The following is a 23,388-nucleotide window of genomic DNA, read 5'->3' as shown; positions in this document are numbered from 1 at the left end:
TCCTAGCGTATCTGTTACTGTAGATTTGCCTGACAGCTTTCGAAAATTCCTCCGTAATCTACGGGATTTTCTGTACTATATATAGATATTCTATGTAGTTAGAATATCATCCAATATTCGAAAATCATTTCATATCGAAAAATCCTTTATTCAATCGTACGAAATGGAATTCGCCACTAGTTCAAGTCCCTCTGATTCCGATATAGAATTTCACTCGAGCTCCGAAAACAGTGTGACCAGAATGAACCAGCCAATTAACCATCATATATTCTGGATGAATTGGAGATGGGTTCTGTGATGCCCCGTACAAAACCATCGTGTACGAATCATCAGCAACAGGATCATTACAAGGTTAAATACTATATGCGGTTTCAAAAGAAGTTTGCATTCGCGAATAAAGGTGATGTCTTAACCAACATCAAATGTCTTACAACAAAAGTATGCTTCAATGAACAGAAACAATTAGTAATAGTACGTGACCCAATGGTCGTTACAAATCATTGTTTCAAAGGTAACATAGTTTGAATGCAAATAAAACGTTTCATGCGGTGACAACTCTAACAAGCACAGCGGGTATCTACAAAGCATGACTAGTACAGCGGAAGCAAGCAAACCTTAAGCACCTGAGAAAAACATGCTTAAAAACGTCAACACAAAGGTTGGTGAGCTATAGTTTAAGTATAACAGTAATGTAAGGTAGGCCACGAGATTTCAGTGCTTCAACAGCGTTTCAAAACAGTATGAAAAGTATATGTATAACCGTGGGCACTTGGTAACTAACTTAACGTTTATCACCCCCTAAAAGTACACTTGGCGAGTGCGTATGTTTACGAAGTATTAAACACCCGTTAAATGCTAGCGCTACTAGCCCGAGTGGGGATGTCAAACCCTATGGATCCATATCTAAGATTCGCGTTCACTGGTTCAAAGACTGATGACTAAACGTTACCGAGCTAAGGGGAAAGTTTATGCCGTGTGTGACGACCCGAAAATTTCTGACCAAATTTAAACTTTATCTTTAAATGATTTAATGTTTTCGACACGATAAGCAAAGTCTGTAATGTTGAGTCTCAAAGTTTTGGAACTATATTCATGTAATCAATTATTCTTTGACTGTTCTCGAAGATTCACGAACAATATATATATAACTTAATGTGCATATATATATATATATATATATATATATATATATATATATATATATATATATATATATATATATATATATATATATATATATATATATATATATATATATATATATATATATATGATTTCAAGTTATTTAGTAAATGATAGTAACATTCGATTATTGATTCGATTGATATTTAGATAAGTTAACTAAAACGTTTAAGATGAACCAGTAAAACACTATTTGCTACAGTATTTTCGAATTTTTACAGTACCCGAAAAGCTACAGTGTTTTCGAAAATCACTATTTGCTACAGTAACTTTGCTACAGTAAAACACTATTTTAAATTGAAAATGTGTATATGTATATGTATATACTACGAGACGATGATTTATAGAAGTAAATGACCAAAACACTCAAGTGTATAAGTTACAATTCTATTGATATAGTTTATGGATAATTTAAGTATATAATTTGACAAAGGTATGAGTCACGAAACATAAAGAGCGAGTTTTCTCAGCGTACGAAAGGACATTTGAAAAACTGGAAACGGGACATAAGTCGAGTAACGATGTACAACTTATCGGAGCAAAAGTTACAAGTTAACTATGCACGTAAATATAATATAATATATAAATTAAATTAAATATATTATATATATTATATTTAAATATGTCGACAAGCGTTAGGACAAAATCAGATGTGAGCTGAAAATGGGAGCCATGCGATCGCATGGCATCCCCTCACACAAACCATGCGATCGCATGGCTGTGGTGGACAGGCCAGGTCTATAAAGCTCGAACGTTTTTTAGTTGGTGTATCACTCTATCTCTCGCACACATACACTTACATATTATTATTATTATTATTATTATTATTATTATTATTATTATTATTATTATTATTATTATTGTTATTATTATTATTATCAAGATTAATATTATTATTAATCTTATAATTAGGAGTATTATTATTAGTATTATACATAAAATACTACGACGGGGTTATGAGCGTGTCACTTTTAAAAATGGATTTTCGAGCGGGATAGAGCTAAGAAAACTATGGGTTATAACTATGGAGGTTATGGGTAATGTTCATGGGTATTATTGGCAAGTCAAACCTAGTGTTTATCATCTCCGTTGCATCTATGTACTTTCATGCAATATTGAATCACAATATTGATACGTGAGCATTCATATCTTATCTTTTATATATTAATAGTGTATACATGTCTAGTGCTCGAGTATATATGTTTAGGCATGCTTGTTTGCTAAATTTTGTCGTTAAATGGTTTATGATGAATCACGAATTAAATACATATATTACTGATAAAAGGTATATGATATGCATGTTTTTGGAAAGCTGGCGAAAAATCAATAACTTTTCATTTAGAAATCGCGTAATTTCGATGAACGAATCAAAAGATATGGTCAACTGAATTATGATTGACGTTAATTGGAATTGCTTTTGAATCTGCAATTAATATTTAAACAACTTGTTTGTAAGATTGATAAATTAGATTTTTGAATATTACCAACCGAGTAAATGAATCCTTATATAAGGTACGTCTCGTTTTGTTGAACTATTGTCAAAATTGACCTTTTGAAACAACTTTGGATAACTTTTGTATGTCGATCTCGAGCATTAGGATTGTGATACACTATGACCTGACCTAGCTTGATAGACATTTATTGACCAACATATGTTCTCTAGGTTGAGATCTACGGTTATTTGGTAATCCGAGTTTCGGTCACATTTTGGTGAACGACTTTATATGCTGCTAAGGTAAGTTTCATATTATCCCTTTTACTCAAAACATTTTTGGGCTGAGAATACATGCAATTTATTTTAAACGCAATGGTCACAAGTACATACTAAATTCTACACTGAGTTTGAACCGAAAATCCCTTAGCTTTGGTAACTAGTAACTGTCGGTTATAAGAAACGATGGGCGCGAATAGAGGTATATGGATCCATAGGGCTTGACATCCCCGTCTGTTCCAGGTATAGAAACCCTAGCCTGAACTATAAAACAGACGTATGCTATTTGAGTTTAGTACACGTTGGATTGTGTGTATAGTACATGTTGGTTGCATGTATGTTAAAACAGGGGTACTTATTATAACGTTAAAGTTTAGTTACCAGGGTGCTCAATCTTGTAGAATATTTTGATAAACGTTTCTGGATGAAACAACTGAAATCTTGTGATCCACCTTTATGTACAGATTATGCAAAACATTAAAACTATGAACTCACCAACCTTTGTGTTGACACTTGTTAGCATGTTTATCCTCAGGTTCCCTAGAAGTCTTCCGCTGTTTGCTTATATGTTAGACAAGCTATGTGCATGGAGTCTTACATGGCATATTTTTCAAGGAAACGTTGCATTCACCAAATCATCACCGTGTATCTTATTTTGACTGCATTGTCGACGGTACTATTGTAAACTATTATTTACGGTGATTGTCTATATGTAGAAATCATCAGATGTCGAAAACCCTTGATTTAAATATTCATTTATGGTGTGCCTTTTCAAAAGAATGCAATGTTTACAAAACGTATCATATAGAGGTCAAATACCTCGCAATGAAATTGATGAATGACGTGTTTGTCCATATGGATTTGGAGCAATCGTCACACGTTGTATAACCCACACATATATAAAGTTTATGCCTAGTATGTAAAACGTAAAATGCGCATGTAATCTCAGTCCCCAAAATAGTTAAAGTAAAAAGGGAATGCTATAACTCACAGTGGAAAAGTAGTAGTAAAGTTGACTCGGTAAAAGTAAGCAAGTACGTTTGTTCAAAAGGTCCTCAACCTAAGTCAAAAGTTACTAAGTCAGTAAATCGTCCCAATAGGTTTAAATGTATGTAAATTAGGTCTTAAGTATCATCATCATTCATCATCAAACAAAAAGTATAAAGTAAGTTTCATTCTAGAAAAGAGTTTAAAACAAAGGCTGATATCGATCAGTCCCCACGGACTCTATACAAACTGAATTGAGGTGGGACCAGTGGCCATGGCTCCGTATATGAGTCCTTTAGTTGCTGTAAAAATTCCAGAACCAAACTCGTCTTCGTTTGACCGTGGCGACGGTTTAAGTGCAAGTAGGTCAGAATTTTCAGCACAACGTTAAAAGGACATAGTGACGTTCGGAGGGCCATAGATCCTAAACCGTAACTCGGATTAAGACGAGTCTTAAACAAAAAATTATATACTCGAAAAGAGCTAACTGAAAATAAACTTTAAAGTAGCTCAGGTATTCTGATCAGACCCATAAACAGTAGGTTTAGTGTTTCGGTGGGTTCTTGGTGCTCGATGCTCATCACGGTTCTCATCCTTGATGCATATAGCTTCAAGTGTACAACTCGTTGATGTGTTTGCATCATCTTTACCAAGTTTTGACTATCATAACACAAGTGTAATTCTAAGATAAGTAGCACAACTCAATTAAGTGTTGCAAGTAGTTTGATAAACCAAAGTTACATCAAGATCTTAGATCCGACACATACATGAACTCTAAAAGTAATATTAAGCTACAAACTTGAAAGTAAACTAAATAATCAAGATCTTAAGTTGTAGAACATAGTTATTAGTTAGATCTTGAAGATCCAAGATCCAAAAGTCTAGATCTAAAGTTACTAAGTTAAATCCTAAGTCCTAACACTTGAATCTTTACTTTAATGAAACCATAAGTTATGAAACTTAGATTCTCATCTTGTAAAGTGTATGTAAGCTTACAAGCTCTTGTTTACAATAAAATAAGAAGACCATAAGCTATAGAAACTTAGATCTATCAAAAGTATATGAAGTTGTAACTAGAAAGTTAAACTTGCATGTTCTTGAACTTACAAAGTTAACTTTGGTTCAAGAAAAATGAGATCAAGATTAACTAGTAATACTTGACCATGCTTACAACAATCACAACTTTAAAGCATGAACAAAAGGAAGAAATAAACTAATCTACAAGTTACAAGTCCATGGTTGTTCATACTTTAAATATTTAAGCCAAGGCTTTGATCTTTAAGAAAGTAAACCTTAAGTTTACAACATTAACACAAGTATGGTTTTACAACTCATGAACTTTAAATCTTTAAAACATTAAGTGTAGAACCATAAACTAGAAAGTTTAGATTCTTTGTTCTTGGTTCTTTACAACAAAAGATGAAAGTAACCAAGATTAGATGAAGATACAAGTTATAGAACTTGATCTTTAACAAAGATAAACAACAAGTAAGTAATCAACAACAAAGAACAAGTAATCAAAACAAGCAAATGATGATGATGTATATGTATATATTTCGGTTTTGGTGGAGAAGAAAGAAAGAAACAAAGTCTTGTTACTTACAACATTGAGAGAAAATGGAGAGAAAAAGAATGAAAGTAAGTTTTTGTGTGTGTGTAAAAGTGAGGAAGTATGAGTGAATACAAGTAAGTTAAGTAATACAAAAAAAAAGTTTTGAACTCCCCTTGTGACCATGGATGCCGTCGGTTTTTGGGGCCAAAGGAGGGAGGTCAACTTGATACTTTCTTGCATGGGGAGAAGGTGATAGCTTAGTATGGTAATAAAGTTAATTGGTGTGGGAAAGTGTTGTAAATGTGTAAGTAACTAGATTCCTTTCACTTAATTAATCTTGCTTATGTATTAATAAGTCATTAACATAATGTTGGGTTCCTAATAGTCCATCAAGAGAAGTAGGGTGGGCTTCCAAGTCCATTAACATGTATCCATTAGAAAAAGCCCAAGTCTTAAGCATGTAACAATTAATTAAATAAATAAGCTCAAGTAATTAACTAGTAACCTTAGTTAATTAAAATGATTAATAAAAATTAATCATGAATGTAAATAGTATTCAAAAATATTATTCGTGAAAAGTACGTGTGTCACAAAGACAAGTCGGGCCATGAAAAATCAAATACGGTAACAAGTAAATGTATATAAATACATTTATTAAAGCGCGAGTATTAATAATAAATATTAATAAATAAACGTTGGAAAATCCAGGGTCGTTACATTACCCACCTGTTAAAGAAAATTTCGTCCCGAAATTTTAAGCTGAGGTAGATGGAGGAGTCGGGAAAAGGTGAGGATACTTCTACATCATTTGATCCTCTCGTTCCCAAGTAAACTCAGGTCCTCGTTTGGCATTCCATCGAACTCGGACGATCGGAATCTTGTTGCGTTTCAAAGTTTTGACCTCACGGTCCATAATCTCGACAGGTTCTTTCACGAAGTGGAGTTTGTCGTCAATTGTAAGTTCCTCCAAAGGTATGACATGTTCCAGTTCAGCAAGACACTTCTTCAAATTTGATACATGAAAAGTAGGATGAACTGAGCTCAATTGAGTTAGAAGATCCAGACGGTAAGAAACGGGTCCAACACGCTCCAAGATTTCAAAAGGACCAATGTATCGCGGGTTTAACTTTCCGCGCTTTCCAAAACGGATCACACCTTTCCAAGGTGCTACTTTCAACGTAACACGGTCACCGATGTTGAATTCAAAGTCTTTACGTTTAAGGTCGGCATAACTCTTTTGGCGATCACGAGCCGTCTTGAGTCTCACTTGAATCTGGACAATCTTCTTAGTTGTTTCATGGACTATCTCGGGTCCGATGATTTACGTTTCGCCTACTTCGGCCCAACAAATCGGGGAACGGCACTTGCGGCCATACAACGCTTCAAAAGGTGCGGCATTAATACTCGAATGATAACTGTTGTTGTAAGAGAATCCGGCTAGCGGTAAGTGCCTTTCCTAAGCCTTTCCAAAATCAATGACACAAGCACGCAACATGTCCTCCATAGTGTGAATAGTGCGTTCGCTTTGTCCGTCGGTCTGTGGGTGATACGCAGTACTCATGTCGAGACGTGTTCCCAAGGCTTCTTGCAAAGAACGCCAAAATCTGGAAGTAAATCGGGGATCAAGATCTGAGATGATCAATAAAGGTACACCATGACGAGATACAACCTCTTTGATGTATAGTTGAGTGAGTCTCTCCATCGTATCCATTTCCTTCATGGCTAAGAAGTGTGCAGATTTAGTAAGACGGTCAACAATAACCCAGATGGTATCGTATCTGCCCACCGTCTTTGGTAACTTCGTAATGAAATCCATTGTTATCCTTTTCCACTTCCATTGCGGGATTTCCGATTGTCGAAGTAACCCAGAAGGCCTTTGATGTTCGGCCTTAACTTTCGAGCAAGTCAAACACTTACCAACATAAGTTGCAATGTCCTTCTTAAGAATAGACCACCAATACTGTTCCTTAAGATTGTGGTACATTTTACCGGCTCCTGGATGAATCGAATATCTCGACTTGTGGGCTTCATCTAAAATAAGACTCCGTAGATCTCCATAACGTGGTACCCAGATTCTTCCGGCATAATATCGGAGTCCAGTCTCCCTAACCTCGAATCGAGAGACAAGAATGTTCAAATGTTCATGAGATATATTCTCCTCTTTGAGAGCCTCGTCTTCGGCTACTCGGATCTGGCTATTGAGGTTCGAATGAATGGTGATGTTCAGTGCCCGAACACGAAGAGGTTCCATCATCTCCTTTCGGCTTAAAGCGTCAGCTACAACATTGGCTTTGCCAGGGTGATAACGAAGTTCACAATCATAGTCGTTCAGCGTCTCGATCCATCGACGCTATCTCATATTCAGTTGCTTCTAATCGAAGATGTGTTGGAGGCTTTTATGATCGGTGAAAATAGTGCTCTTTGTTCCATAAAGATAGTGTCTCCATAGTTTTAATGCAAAGACAACGGCTCCAAGCTCGAGATCATGCGTTGTGTAGTTTCGCTCGTGAATCTTCAGTTGTCGGGAGGCATAAGCGATAACCTTTGTGCGTTGCATCAGTACACAACCAAAACCACTTTTCGAAGCATCGCAATAAATGACTAAATCGTCACTGCCTTCAGGAAGTGATAAGATAGGTGCGGTGGTTAACTTCTTTTTCAAAGTTTGAAATGCAGATTCCTGTTCGGGCTCCCAAATGAACTTCTTCCCTTTGTGAGTCAGCGCGGTCAAAGGACGCGCAATCAGAGAGAAACCTTTAATAAATCTTCGGTAGTAACCGGCGAGACCTAAAAATTGGCGAATGTGAGTTGGAGTAGTGGGGGTTTCTCACTTGCTGATAGCTTCAATCTTGGCGGGATCAACCTTGATACCCTGGTCGCTCACAACATGACCCAGAAATTGGACTTCCTTTAACCAAAATTCGCACTTGGAGAATTTGGCATAAAGTTGCTCTTGTCTCAAGAGTTCCAACACTAACCGAAGATGCTGCTCATGTTCTTCTTCACTTTTGGAGTAGATGAGGATATCATCTATGAAGACGATAACAAACTTATCCAGGTATGGCTTGCAGACATGATTCATGAGATCCATGAATATGGCAGGTGTGTTGGTTAATCTGAATGGCATCACGAGAAACTCGTAATGACCATAACGAGTTCTGAATGCAGTCTTCATCACATCGCTCTCTTTCACCCTCAACTGGTGATAACCGGATCGCAAATCGATCTTAGAGTAAATGCTCGATCCTTGTAGTTGATCAAAAAGATCGTCGATGTGGGGAAGAGGATACCGATTCTTGATCGTCAATTTATTGAGTTCATGGTAGTCGATACACATGTAGAATGATCCATCATTCTTCTTCACAAATAAAACAGGTGCGCCCCAAGGCGAGAAACTTGGTTGGATGAATCCACGGTCTAGCAGTTCTTGTAATTGACTCTGCAACTCTTGCATTTCGGAAGGTGCGAGTCGATAAGGTGCGCGAGCTATAGGTGCAGCTCCTGGAACTAAATCGATCTGAAATTCTACTGCTCTCGGTGGCGGTAATCCTGGCAATTCTTCCGGAAAGACATCGGAAAATTCGTTCACAATTCGAACATCGTTCACACTCTTCACCTCGGTTCCTAATGTTTTCACATGTGCTAGCACAGCAAGACGTCCTTTCTTCATGATCTTTTGCGCTTTCATGCAGCTAATGAGATTCAGTTTCGAGCTACATCTCTCTCCGTAAATGATCAGTGGCTCGCCGTCTCCGTGTGGTATACGAAGAGCTTTATCTCCACAGATAATGTCGGCCTTTATCTTGGTCAACCAGTCCATACCGACAATAACATAAAAGCTTCCCAACTTAATGGGTAACAAGTCAATCTCAAAATCCACACCAGCTATGTTGATAATAGCTCCTTGGCTAATTTGGTCAACTTTCTCAAGTTTCCCATTGGCTACCTCTACAAGCATATTCTCCTTTAAAGGAACTAACGACCAATTTATCTTATCGCAAAAGTGTCAACATACATAAATTCTATCGGCACTAGTATCAAACAGAACAGAAGCTAATAGATTGTTGATAATGAATATACCTGTCACCAATTCGGGGTTCTCACGAGCATCCCTTGCATTTATATTGAAAGCTCGTCCACGCGGTGGTCCGCCGTCCTTTCGCTTGTTGGGACACTCATTTCTGAAGTGGCCTGTCTGTCCGCATTCATAACACTTTCTCGGTCCATTGGGGTTCAGCTTCCCAGTCATGGTGGTGATCTTGCAATCCCTGCCAATATGCCCAGTCTTTTTGCATTTTTCACAAACAACGTTACAGTACCCGGTATGGTGCTTGTAGCACCTCTTGCACTGTAGTATAGTACCCTTGTAGTTGGGGTTTGAGCCAGTGTTCGGGTTGGGGTTCCCACCGTTGTTGTTTCCTTTGAAACCCTCATGTCGCTTCGCTGGGTTTTGATCATAGGCTCTACCCTTGTTGTTATCCCACTTTCGCTTATAACTACTACCCGCTTCGGATTTTGCCTTTTCCGATTCATCGATGATGATTTGGTTCATTAAGGTATGCGCCATGCGCATTGCTTCTGGGACATTGGGTAGCTTAGACGAGGTGACATTTCCCTTAATAGACTTAGGAAGTCCCCACAAATACCTTTCCATACGCTTAAACTCCGGGGTAACCATGGTAGGACACATCAGGGCTAGTTTCAAATACCTATGATTATAACAATCGAGATCGTTCCCCACAACCTTCAACTGCATAAACTCAATCTCCATCTTCTGTATCTCAGTTCTAGGGCAATATTCCTCAATCATGGCCCCTTTGAACTCCTCCCATGGGGTAGCAAACGCCTCATCAATACCCTTTGCTTGAGCCAACGTGTTCCACCATGTTAGTGTGCTGTCAGACAGCGTACATGAAGCAAACTTGGTTTTGTTCGCCTCTGAGCAGTTACTAACTCAAAACACAGATTCTAATTTCTCAAACCACCTAGTGAGACCAACTGGCCCCTCAGTTCCACTAAAGTTGTGGGGCTTGTAGCTTTGAAACTCTTTGTATGTGCACCCATTACGAATGGGTGGATAACCGGTGGCGGTGGAGCTTGGGGGTTCATTTTCGCTAAAGCTGCGGTGACTCGTTCATTGATCATTTCCTCGATTTGGGCTGCGGTGGGTGTTGATCTTCCGTTGGCCATTGATGTTCTAAATTTTTTTTTTGACTCAGGTCAAAATCCAGTATTCAATAAATAATAATACAGTATATGGTAACCAACACGGAATCAGCGCATCACATGTTTATTAAGTAACGCAAATAGATTTAGATACCACAAAGTCATCATACAGTAATGTAAATAGAACACTGTGTAAGAATTAAACAACACAAAGGTCCATTCATTAGTAATAAGTTGCATACATTAACATAGGTTCGTATAATACATAAGTGAAACATGAAACTACAACTAGATTACATAATGAAATCTACTACAAAAGCCCTACGGTGACGGTGGGTGTAGGATGTCCAATACGTGGGACATCTGGTCCTCGAGCTCAGTTACCCGTGTGATGTCCCGTCCTAATCCATCTGGACGAAGTCATCAACATTTGATCCCAGAGCGATGATCGACTCCAAGTAATGTCTTTAAAATGAGCAAATGCACAGCGAAAGATTTCTTTCATACCTGAGAATAAACATGCTTTCAAGTGTCAACCAAAAGGTTGGTGAGTTCATAAGTTTATCATAAAACAATAAAATTCATCATTTTGATAGACCACAAAATTTAAATCCTGCATGGTACAAATGGGCCCGAATCCTATACCCACCTGTAATGTACATGCTATATCTTTTAAATACAGTACATCTTTCTCGTGTACGAAACCATTTTCATAAATCATAGTAACCGTACACATATCTTGTGCACAAAAATAACATACACATAACCTGTGTATAAAATCATTCTCTCGATATATAACATTCACATCAACTGGTGGCAATTATCATGTCCACATAATTCAATGGTGGCAATTATCATGTCCACATAATTCAATGGTGGCAATTATCATGTCCACATAATTCAATAATAATCCGCAGAACTTCTGTCTGCATAATAATTCATTCGAGGAATGTTTTGCTTGTGTCTATCTCGTCAAACATTTACAAAAGCATTTTATGTATTCGCAGTTCGAAATATATTTCAAAAGCATTTAATAAAGTAGTTGTAAAAACAGCGCATGTATTCTCAGTCCCAAAAATGTAAAGAGTAAAAGGGAATCAAATGAACTCACCAAATGTATTTTGTAGTAAAAATACATATGACTATATTGAACAATGCAGGGTTGGCCTCGGATTCACGAACCTATATTAATTATATATTTATTAATACACATAATTGTAATCAGACAATTTATACAGTATATTTATATACTTTTAATTTATATATATTAAAAATGATTAACATTTATATAGTTAATATTATATTAAAAATATCTAATTTATTTTATATGAATATTTATATATAATGTTAATATGATTAATACATACGTATATATAACATTTCTATAAGTATATTTTTTTATCAATAATAATAAAAATTGTGTTTGATTATAATGATAATATTAATAATAATAATAATAATACTTATAAAATACAAATAATAATAATAATAATAATAATAATAATAGTAATAATAATAATAATAATAATAATAATAATAATAATAATAATATATAAAAAAAAATAAAAATAGCAATACCTAAATGGGAGTCCATCAACATAAAAGAAGCCCAAAAATATATAGTCCATTAGTATGGTTTCTTGGATCCACAAAGCACAAGCATGGAGTTAGCCCAACAATAACCTTTAATAAATAAAAAGAAATAGTGCAGCAGGCAAGTTTCGAACCCAGCACCTCTCGTACAACCGAATCCTTTTCGTTTACTATAATATTATCTTGTATCATCAACTCTTAAGCGGTATTGTTACAATCATATCAACATCATCCATCATCATTTTAATCCCTATGATTATGGCTTTATAAACCGAATAAATCAAACAGCTCGATACAACTCCTGTTGGGCAAGAATATAAATTTGGGCCTTCTTGGACTTTAAAGGATTACCGGCTAGGAAAAATAAATAAATAAATAAAATAAAAAAACCCAATGGAAGTCGAGTTGCATCTTCTATTTCTCCTTTCTCTATTGTTCTCATTTGTCCAGCCCTTACATCAACGAAAATAGAAGCTGAATCACAGTCCAATTAACTCGGCCCAAGAAACAAGTATATGGCCCAACTATCAATTAAACAAAACGGCCCAAAGAGGAATATATGTATCGATCCAAATGGCACTCAGGGTTTACGTTTTTTTAAACTTCAACGATCACTTATTACTTTTACTCACTCAAGTGGAATTATATGTTTGTCATTGTTGGCCATAATATGCTATCATGTTCCACTTGCATCTTTTGTTTTGGAGATTAATAAAGTGGTGTAATATAATAATCAATGCTTTCCACTTGACAACAATTTTTAACTTCATCAATTCATTACACAGTGACTGAAATATAGTGAATAACAATTCGATATATATGGTTTGATGGTAGGGTAAAGATGTCGGTTATCAAAGAAAAAGGAAGAGCACTTGTGACATCTTTTTCATCATGAATTGGAACGTACATAAATAGATAAATACGCAGGTTGTTGATTGTTAACAATTGGAGCAGAAAATAATGAGATTTAGGTGGTTTTCGTGGGTTATGGGTTGGGTGCAAATAGACATTGTATACATCAATTTATTGTAGTTAGAATAATGCAATGGAAAAGTGATATGGGTCGTGATTAAGTGGTGGTAGGTTTTGAAAAAGAACAGATGTACACTATATTGCCCGACAGTATTATATTCACAAGGCCCTACAATTTGACACCTAAAATCACTTGCAAATCGATAAACATAAGTGGTTCCACTATATCTGCAACCTCACAAAAAAATATATAAAAAAGTCACCTAGTGGATGCTTTTGATCGGCCAAGAAACTTCTCCAATCCCACTTGCTTTTGTTAAAAATGCCACTTATATATATATTATAACAAAGTTGGCAAAGTTCATAAATCAGTAAAAAAATTATAAAGAAAGGATGAGAGAAATTTCATGGTGATGGTTTGGTTGTTGTAGGATAAGGTGGCTGCAACAGAAAACCCGTACAATCACATGAGGGTCTATAAAGGGTGTTTTCGTATGGTTTGTGAAAATAGAAAGAAAAGAGAAAATAGCGAGCAACAGTGGGTCTTCGAATTGTAGCAGCAGACTGAAGTGGTGTTGTGATGGTTTACATGATAATAATCAAGGTGGTGATATATTTGCATAACTTGAGATGATGATGTTTTGAAGGTGTGTTTGATGGTTCATTAAAATAGAAAGAAGATAAGTGGGTTTCGTATATCAATATGGATTAGCTTGCAGATTGTCTATAAATGGGTCTAGTGTCATCAAGAATGAAAGAAGTTGAAGGTCAAGTATCTAAAGTAGTTGGCTCAATCATCGACATTACATCACATGAAAGAAAAAGAAAAGAAAGTTGATATTGATTGCTAACAGAATTTGGAATTTCTCAATTTGATTTGTACGAATGAAAATGATGTTTAACTATGTAGTAGGCAGAAAACAAAAATCAAACATAGTTTGATTGTGATGCTAATCAAAAATTGGATCCTATGATCAAATGCGTATTTATCTATGTTTATATTTATATATAATTATAACCGTATGTGTATTCATCTATTTTTTTGTATATATATAAATCTGTATTATGTATATGTATATGTATTTATATATCTTGTTTATATATAAATCTAATTCTTCCATTTTGATATTTAACAATTATAAATATATTAATACTACTAATAATTAATAATACTAATTATAATATTAATAATAATAATAATATTACAAATCACATGTATTAAGTTTCATATATATATATATATATATATATATATATATATATATATATATATAGATATAGATATATATATATAGATATATATATATATATGATAATATTAATAATACTGATATTAATACTAATATTAATATTTATGAAAGTATTAATATTAATATAACTATATTTTAACTTGTATTATATATTATTAATTATGTAATACTTATTAAACATATAATATATTATATAATAACTTTTATTGAAATATTTATTATTTATAAATAATAATCATACATAGAAGTCATATATATTTATATATAGATTCATTTTAAATTACACTTAATTATTTTGTATTTTATTTTATATATTTAACTCTAAGATTTAAATTATATTTTATTTTATTCAATTATCATATATACATATATATTTATATATATACATGTTTATTTACAAACACATGTTCGTGAATAGTCAGAAATAATCAAAGGCTAAATGAATGTATGACAACAGCTCAAACTTTTTTTGAGACTTAACATAGCAGACTTTGCTTATCGTGTCGGAACCATATAAAGATTAAGTTTAAATTTGGTCGGAAATTCCCGGGTCATCACAGTACCTACCCGTTAAAGAAATTTCGTCCCGAAATTTGAGTGAGGTGATCGTAGCTAACAATAAAAATGTTTTCATGACGAATATGAGTTGATAAATAGAGTTTTATCATGATTGAGTAATATAGCCAAAACGATTAGATTTCTTGAAGCGTATGAGTGAAGCTATCACAAAAGAATTGAAATAGGCAAGGTAAAGATTTGTATTAACTTTTGACAGAGTCATGGTTGAATTTCGGAATTCAAAAGATTCAAAAGAAAATCTATGAAATCTATAAGATCTGATTCTTCGGGATTTATGGAAATTAAGATCTCTTTAATTAAATGCGATCATCTGTCTCGATTGCTCTGTCGGATGTTTTCATTATAAATTTACCTCTTTCATTTTATTATTCTCACCATTCCTATATTTTCTTTCTTAGTTCATACGTCCAAAAGATTGTGAAATGCTTAATCCAGTTCTGATCCTTGTCCTCATCCTTACTATCACAACAATCATTCTCCTTTTCCAACTTTCACCAGAGGAATCTGCTTTCTTCTACTTCGCCCTTGGGATTATAATGTTTTTAATTCTCCCGTGTCTTTATGTTGCAATAAACATTGATATACACGGTTTGTAATTTATGAGTTGTTATCGGGCTTTATATTTTCGCTTATATTTTAGAGCTTTGTCCCTTCATTTCTTCTTCTTGTGATTTAACAACGCTTGTAATGGTTCAGAATTCGCAGATATAAACTTCGGATTGAACATTGTTAATGTTCTAAGAAAGAAATCGTAATGGCACGATTTGATTTGTCAAATTATCATAATCACTGAGAATAGAACTATCAAGAATATACTTTCTTGATATGTTTAGAAATTAAGCAGAATGAAAGAGTTATGTAACATGGCACGTAATGACGTTATAATATGTGAATCATTATGTCCTTTTTAGAAACTCAGCATGACTTACTGTAATATAATCACGTTGATCAAGTGTCATTATATTATACTAACTCATGCATCAGTTCCCAACATTACTTCAATAACAATCATATTTTAAGCTCGAAAGTTTACAGAATATAGAAACTAACAGTTTCTATATGATGTAACACTGATAGCACGAAGAGATTAATGATTTCAGATAAGAATAGTTATGAAAATATCTTTAGAAATATGAAGGATATTTATAATGAAAGATACGATGATATCTTGGAATTTCTAATATCGATGGATGATGAAGAAGATTTATCCATAAAGGTTTAGATTCGGAAGCAAGGTATTCGCTAAAGATTTCATCAGAAACAGAATCATTTGGATTCTTTGAAGTCAAACTTATTCTTTGCGATTTGTCCACGGCGTTCTTCATAGTTTCGCATAATCTGCTTTTCGGTACTAAATTTTCTATTGAATGTTTCCAATATAATGATACACAGGAAGCACGAAGAGGTATATAATTTCGGACGAGAGTATTTAAGAAAATATCCTCATAAATATCGAAGATATTGATGATGATATTTTGGAATTTCTAAGTTCGATGGTTGATGGAGAAAGATTTTCCGCAAGATTTTAACATGACTTTGGAGCAAGATATTCTCTAAAGATTTCAACGGATCTAGATTTATCTGGGTTCTATGAATTTAGGGTATGTTACTTGTATTTCTCCTTGGTTTCCTTTATGGTTAGTTCAATCCGCTTTCTAGTTCCAACTTTTCTGAGCTTTTCCAACATACTAATCTTTATCATCAAACTTTCGATGATTATGGTCGTTTACGGTTATCTACAGTTTTTGCTGCTTCATTCTGCTTTTTCAACATTCAGAGTATTGATTTTGTGACTGAGTGCTTTTCAGAATTCCAGAAGGAGAGATCATAATTCTAAGAGATAAATGTCATACATATAACTGTTGATGTAGATATGCTGTGAGTTTTCAAAGTACTGATTGCTGATTCCCCGTAATTGGTATGTCAGTTCTCGTTACAAGATGTGGATGAGTATATGATAGGGTTTCAATGAATAAATATAATGATTTGTCAGAGAGATCTAAGCCAAGAAGTAACGAGGTTGCTGGTATGTCTGCTGGTAATATGGGGGAATATAAAAGAATTCTCCAGTATCAAAAGGGTAATCGTATATATCAGGATTATAGTAAGGCTACTTCGAATGAAAAGTCGAAGTTGAGTTGTTGGAGCTGTGACAAAATTGGCTACCTTGAAAAGGGATCGCAAAGTTATTTTTTGCTAATAAATGTCAAAGGATCTGACGCGGCTACGGGTTAAACTTTTATTCAGTTGCCGAGAGTTTCTCAGGTGCATAACTATATGCATAAACCTTTCCTTCCGTAGATGAAGTGCGGTTGATTCATCCTATCGATTAAGGTGTTTTCAAGAATCATGAAAGGTTTGAACGCAGATTGTAATTATCAAGATACAAACGAGGTTTAAGATGAAATCAAGTGGCAAACTTGAAGAATTGTTTAGTTTCATACGTTATAGTCAATATTTTAATTCATTTTAATTGTCCAACATTGGTAGTCCACTGTTGATAGTTCACAGTTAGCAATTCAATAATTCATATATAGTTTATAATATTCGAATTAATTAATATGTGTCGTGACCCGTATACGTCTCAGACTCGATCACAACTCAAACTATATATATTATTTGAGAATCAACCTCAACCCTGTATAGAGAACTCGATAATTACTGCATATAGAGTGTCTATGGTTATTCCAAATAATATATATAGATGCGTCGATATGATATGTCAAAACCTTGTATACGTGTCCCGATATTTAAAGTGTGTAAAATAAATAACAGAAATTAAATGACGATAAATAAAATTGCGAGAATTAAAATTGCGATAAATAAATTGTGATAAATAAATGTAATACGGAATTAACAGTTAGCTAGGAACAGTTAGCTAGGATTTTGTTAGCATGAATTCTTAACAAAATTCCTCATAGTTAATTTGTCTGTTTCTAACAAATTTTATTTTGTCAAATGTTTTCTTCATTATGCCACTTGTTGGATTCTGATAGGTCAAAATTCAAATATGAAATTGAATTTGAATGAAAAATAGTTATTCTTTGGTGAACGGATACGTATATCGGTGGTTGTAAGTAGAATAGTAAATGACTGTTGAATCAGTTTCATCAAATGTATAGTGTAACTTATTAAAGTGAAATCTAAATATTCCTCGGGTATTACCTACCCGTTAAAATATTTTCACCATTAACAGTTTGTACGAAAGAATTTTAAATTACAATCTTTATAAAATATACTTATATATATATTTTCTTCAGATGCAATCATGGATTTAATGAGTTAATATGATATTAATCTCATTTAATTTCCGTTTGAAACTAGAATGAATAATCTCTAAAACTTGAGAGATTACATAATCGCCATGTAGAACGAAGATAAATGGTGTAGAACAATTCGTAGAACAATGATTGTACTCGAGGTACAGAATGAGATATTGAGGCATGAGATGCGGATGTTGTTGTTGATAGTGGTGATGGTACTGTTGGTGTCGGTGATGTTGCTGGAGCTGGTAAGTTTTGCACCATGTTCTCCAAATTGATTACTCGAGCGCGAAGTTCGGTGACTTCTTATATTATCCCAGGATAATTGTCGGTCGAAACGAGCGGATGAATAAGGTTCAGAATTGTGGATAGAATATGATCTTGTCGAGTTACCCTGGAAATGGGACTGAAAATGGTGTCTCGAACAGGTTCGCCGGTAAACGCTTCAGGTTCATTATCAAGAGGTGAATTCAGTTGGTGGAAGGGATTGCCTTCTGCGCGTTTCCATTAATTAGGTCAACTATGAAACCATCAGATGAATTGATAATGGCTGCTTGGTTGATTCATGCCGATGACGCTGTTTTCGGAGCTTAGGTGAACATCTATGTCGGAATAGCTGTCGGAATAACTATCGGAATAGCTATCGGAATCTGAGGGACTCGAACTGGTTGCAGGATTCATCTCGTACGATCAGATGAAGGATTTTCGATAAGAAATAGATTATAGGATGTAGATTAGTACCCTGCAATACATAATTTACATATGCCTATATAATACTAAAATCCCATAAGTTACTGAGGAATCTACGGAAGTTGTCAGGCAAAGTTACAGTAACAGATACGCTAAGATATGAATTTTGTCTATACACTATTCATGCAGTCAATGCAGTAAAACGTTTCTAGACTAAGAATGATAAGTAAGTGATTCTCTAAGAATGATAAGCAGGTAATTTTTGACACAAAATGATAAGAAAAACTTTTGATATGCAGACACGGTCGAAGTCCAGACTCAATAATGCATCCTAACGACTTATCAGTTAGACACACTAATGCAGACATGGTTCGCTAAGACCACCGCTCTGATACCAACTGTGATGTCCCGTCCTAATCCATCTGGACGAAGTCATCAACATTTGATCCCAGAGCGATGATCGACTCCAAGTAATGTCTTTAAAATGAGCAAATGCACAGCGAAAGATTTCTTTCATACCTGAGAATAAACATGCTTTCAAGTGTCAACCAAAAGGTTGGTGAGTTCATAAGTTTATCATAAAACAATAAAATTCATCATTTTGATAGACCACAAAATTTAAATCCTGCATGGTACAAATGGGCTCGAATCCTATACCCACCTGTAATGTACATGCTATATCTTTTAAATACAGTACATCTTTCTCGTGTACGAAACCATTTTCATAAATCATAGTAACCGTACACATATCTTGTGCACAAAAATAACATACACATAACCTGTGTATAAAATCATTCTCTCGATATATAACATTCACATCAACTGGTGGCAATTATCATGTCCACATAATTCAATGGTGGCAATTATCATGTCCACATAATTCAATGGTGGCAATTATCATGTCCACATAATTCAATAATAATCCGCAGAACTTCTGTCTGCATAATAATTCATTCGAGGAATGTTTTGCTTGTGTTTATCTCGTCAAACATTTACAAAATCATTTCATGTATTCGCAGTTCAAAATATATTTCAAAAGCATTTAATAAAGTAGTTGTAAAAACAGCGCATGTATTCTCAGTCCCAAAAATGTAAAGAGTAAAAGGGAATCAAATGAACTCACCAAATGTATTTTGTAGTAAAAATACATATGACTATATTGAACAATGCAGGGTTGGCCTCGGATTCACGAACCTATATTAATTATATATTTATTAATACACATAATTGTAATCAGACAATTTATACAGTATATTTATATACTTTTAATTTATATATATTAAAAATGATTAACATTTATATAGTTAATATTATATTAAAAATATCTAATTTATTTTATATGAATATTTATATATAATGTTAATATGATTAATACATACGTATATATAACATTTCTATAAGTATATTTTTTTATCAATAATAATAAAAATTGTGTTTGATTATAATGATAATATTAATAATAATAATAATAATACTTATAAAATACAAATAATAATAATAATAATAATAGTAATAATAATAATAATAATAATAATAATAATAATAATAATAATAATATATAAAAAAAAAAAATAACAATACCTAAATGGGAGTCCATCAACATAAAAGAAGCCCAAAAATATATAGTCCATTAGTATGGTTTCTTGGATCCACAAAGCACAAGCATGGAGTTAGCCCAACAATAAACCCAAGTAACCTTTGATTAAACCCAACACTTGCTATTTAATAAATAAAAAGAAATAGTGCAGCAGGCGAGTTTCGAACCCAGCACCTCTCGTACAACCGAATCCTTTTCGTTTACTATAATATTATCTTGTATCATCAACTCTTAAGCGGTATTGTTACAATCATATCAACATCATCCATCATCATTTTAATCCCTATGATTATGGCTTTATAAACCGAATAAATCAAACAGCTCGATACAACTCCTGTTGGGCAAGAATATAAATTTGGGCCTTCTTGGACTTTAAAGGATTACCGGCTAGGAAAAATAAATAAATAAATAAAATAAAAAAACCCAATGGAAGTCGAGTTGCATCTTCTATTTCTCCTTTCTCTATTGTTCTCATTTGTCCAGCCCTTACATCAACGAAAATAGAAGCTGAATCACAGTCCAATTAACTCGGCCCAAGAAACAAGTATATGGCCCAACTATCAATTAAACAAAACGGCCCAAAGAGGAATATATGTATCGATCCAAATGGCACTCAGGGTTTACGTTTTTTTAAACTTCAACGATCACTTATTACTTTTACTCACTCAAGTGGAATTATATGTTTGTCATTGTTGGCCATAATATGCTATCATGTTCCACTTGCATCTTTTGTCTTGGAGATTAATAAAGTGGTGTAATATAATAATCAATGCTTTCCACTTGACAACAATTTTTAACTTCATCAATTCATTACACAGTGACCGAAATATAGTGAATAACAATTCGATATATATGGTTTGATGGTAGGGTAAAGATGTCGGTTATCAAAGAAAAAGGAAGAGCACTTGTGACATCTTTTTCATCATGAATTGGAACGTACATAAATAGATAAATACGCAGGTTGTTGATTGTTAACAATTGGAGCAGAAAATAATGAGATTTAGGTGGTTTTCGTGGGTTATGGGTTGGGTGCAAATAGACATTGTATACATCAATTTATTGTAGTTAGAATAATGCAATGGAAAAGTGATATGGGTCGTGATTAAGTGGTGGTAGGTTTTGAAAAAGAACAGATGTACACTATATTGCCCGACAGTATTATATTCACAAGGCCCTACAATTTGACACCTAAAATCACTTGCAAATCGATAAACATAAGTGGTTCCACTATATCTGCAACCTCACAAAAAAAATATATAAAAAAGTCACCTAGTGGATGCTTTTGATCGGCCAAGAAACTTCTCCAATCCCACTTGCTTTTGTTAAAAATGCCACTTATATATATATTATAACAAAGTTGGCAAAGTTCATAAATCAGAAAAAAAATTATAAAGAAAGGATGAGAGAAATTTCATGGTGATGGTTTGGTTGTTGTAGGATAAGGTGGCTGCAACAGAAAACCCGTACAATCACATGAGGGTCTATAAAGGGTGTTTTCGTATGGTTTGTGAAAATAGAAAGAAAAGAGAAAATAGCGAGCAACAGTGGGTCTTCGAATTGTAGCAGCAGACTGAAGTGGTGTTGTGATGGTTTACATGATAATAATCAAGGTGGTGATATATTTGCATAACTTGAGATGATGATGTTTTGATGGTGTGTTTGATGGTTCATTAAAATAGAAAGAAGATAAGTGGGTTTCGTATATCAATATGGATTAGCTTGCAGATTGTCTATAAATGGGTCTAGTGTCATCAAGAATGAAAGAAGTTGAAGGTCAAGTATCTAAAGTAGTTGGCTCAATCATCGACATTACATCACATGAAAGAAAAAGAAAAGAAAGTTGATATTGATTGCTAACAGAATTTGGAATTTCTCAATTTGATTTGTACGAATGAAAATGATGTTTAACTATGTAGTAGGCAGAAAACAAAAATCAAACATAGTTTGATTGTGATGCTAATCAAAAATTGGATCCTATGATCAAATGCGTATTTATCTATGTTTATATTTATATATAATTATAACCGTATGTGTATTCATCTATTTTTTTGTATATATATAAATCTGTATTATGTATATGTATATGTATTTATATATCTTGTTTATATATAAATCTAATTCTTCCATTTTGATATTTAACAATTATAAATATATTAATACTACTAATAATTAATAATACTAATTATAATATTAATAATAATAATAATATTACAAATCACATGTATTAAGTTTCATATATATATATATATATATATATATATATATATATATATATATATATATATATATATATATATATATATATATATATATATATATATATATATATATATATATATATATATATATATATATATGATAATATTAATAATACTGATATTAATACTAATATTAATATTTATGAAAGTATTAATATTAATATAACTATATTTTAACTTGTATTATATATTATTAATTATGTAATACTTATTAAACATATAATATATTATATAATAACTTTTATTGAAATATTTATTATTTATAAATAATAATCATACATAGAAGTCATATATATTTATATATAGATTCATTTTAAATTACACTTAATTATTTTGTATTTTATTTTATATATTTAACTCTAAGATTTAAATTATATTTTATTTTATTCAATTATCATATATACATATATATTTATATATATACATGTTTATTTACAAACACATGTTCGTGAATCGTCAGAAATAATCAAAGGCTAAATGAATGTATGACAACAGCTCAAACTTTTTTTGAGACTTAACATAGCAGACTTTGCTTATCGTGTCGGAACCATATAAAGATTAAGTTTAAATTTGGTCGGAAATTCCCGG

The sequence above is a fragment of the Rutidosis leptorrhynchoides genome, chromosome 2 (genome assembly GCF_046630445.1).
Source record: "Rutidosis leptorrhynchoides isolate AG116_Rl617_1_P2 chromosome 2, CSIRO_AGI_Rlap_v1, whole genome shotgun sequence".
Lineage (NCBI taxonomy): Eukaryota > Viridiplantae > Streptophyta > Magnoliopsida > Asterales > Asteraceae > Rutidosis > Rutidosis leptorrhynchoides.
The sequence above is the reverse complement of the archived record's forward strand: the minus strand, read 5'-3'. Positions refer to the sequence as shown.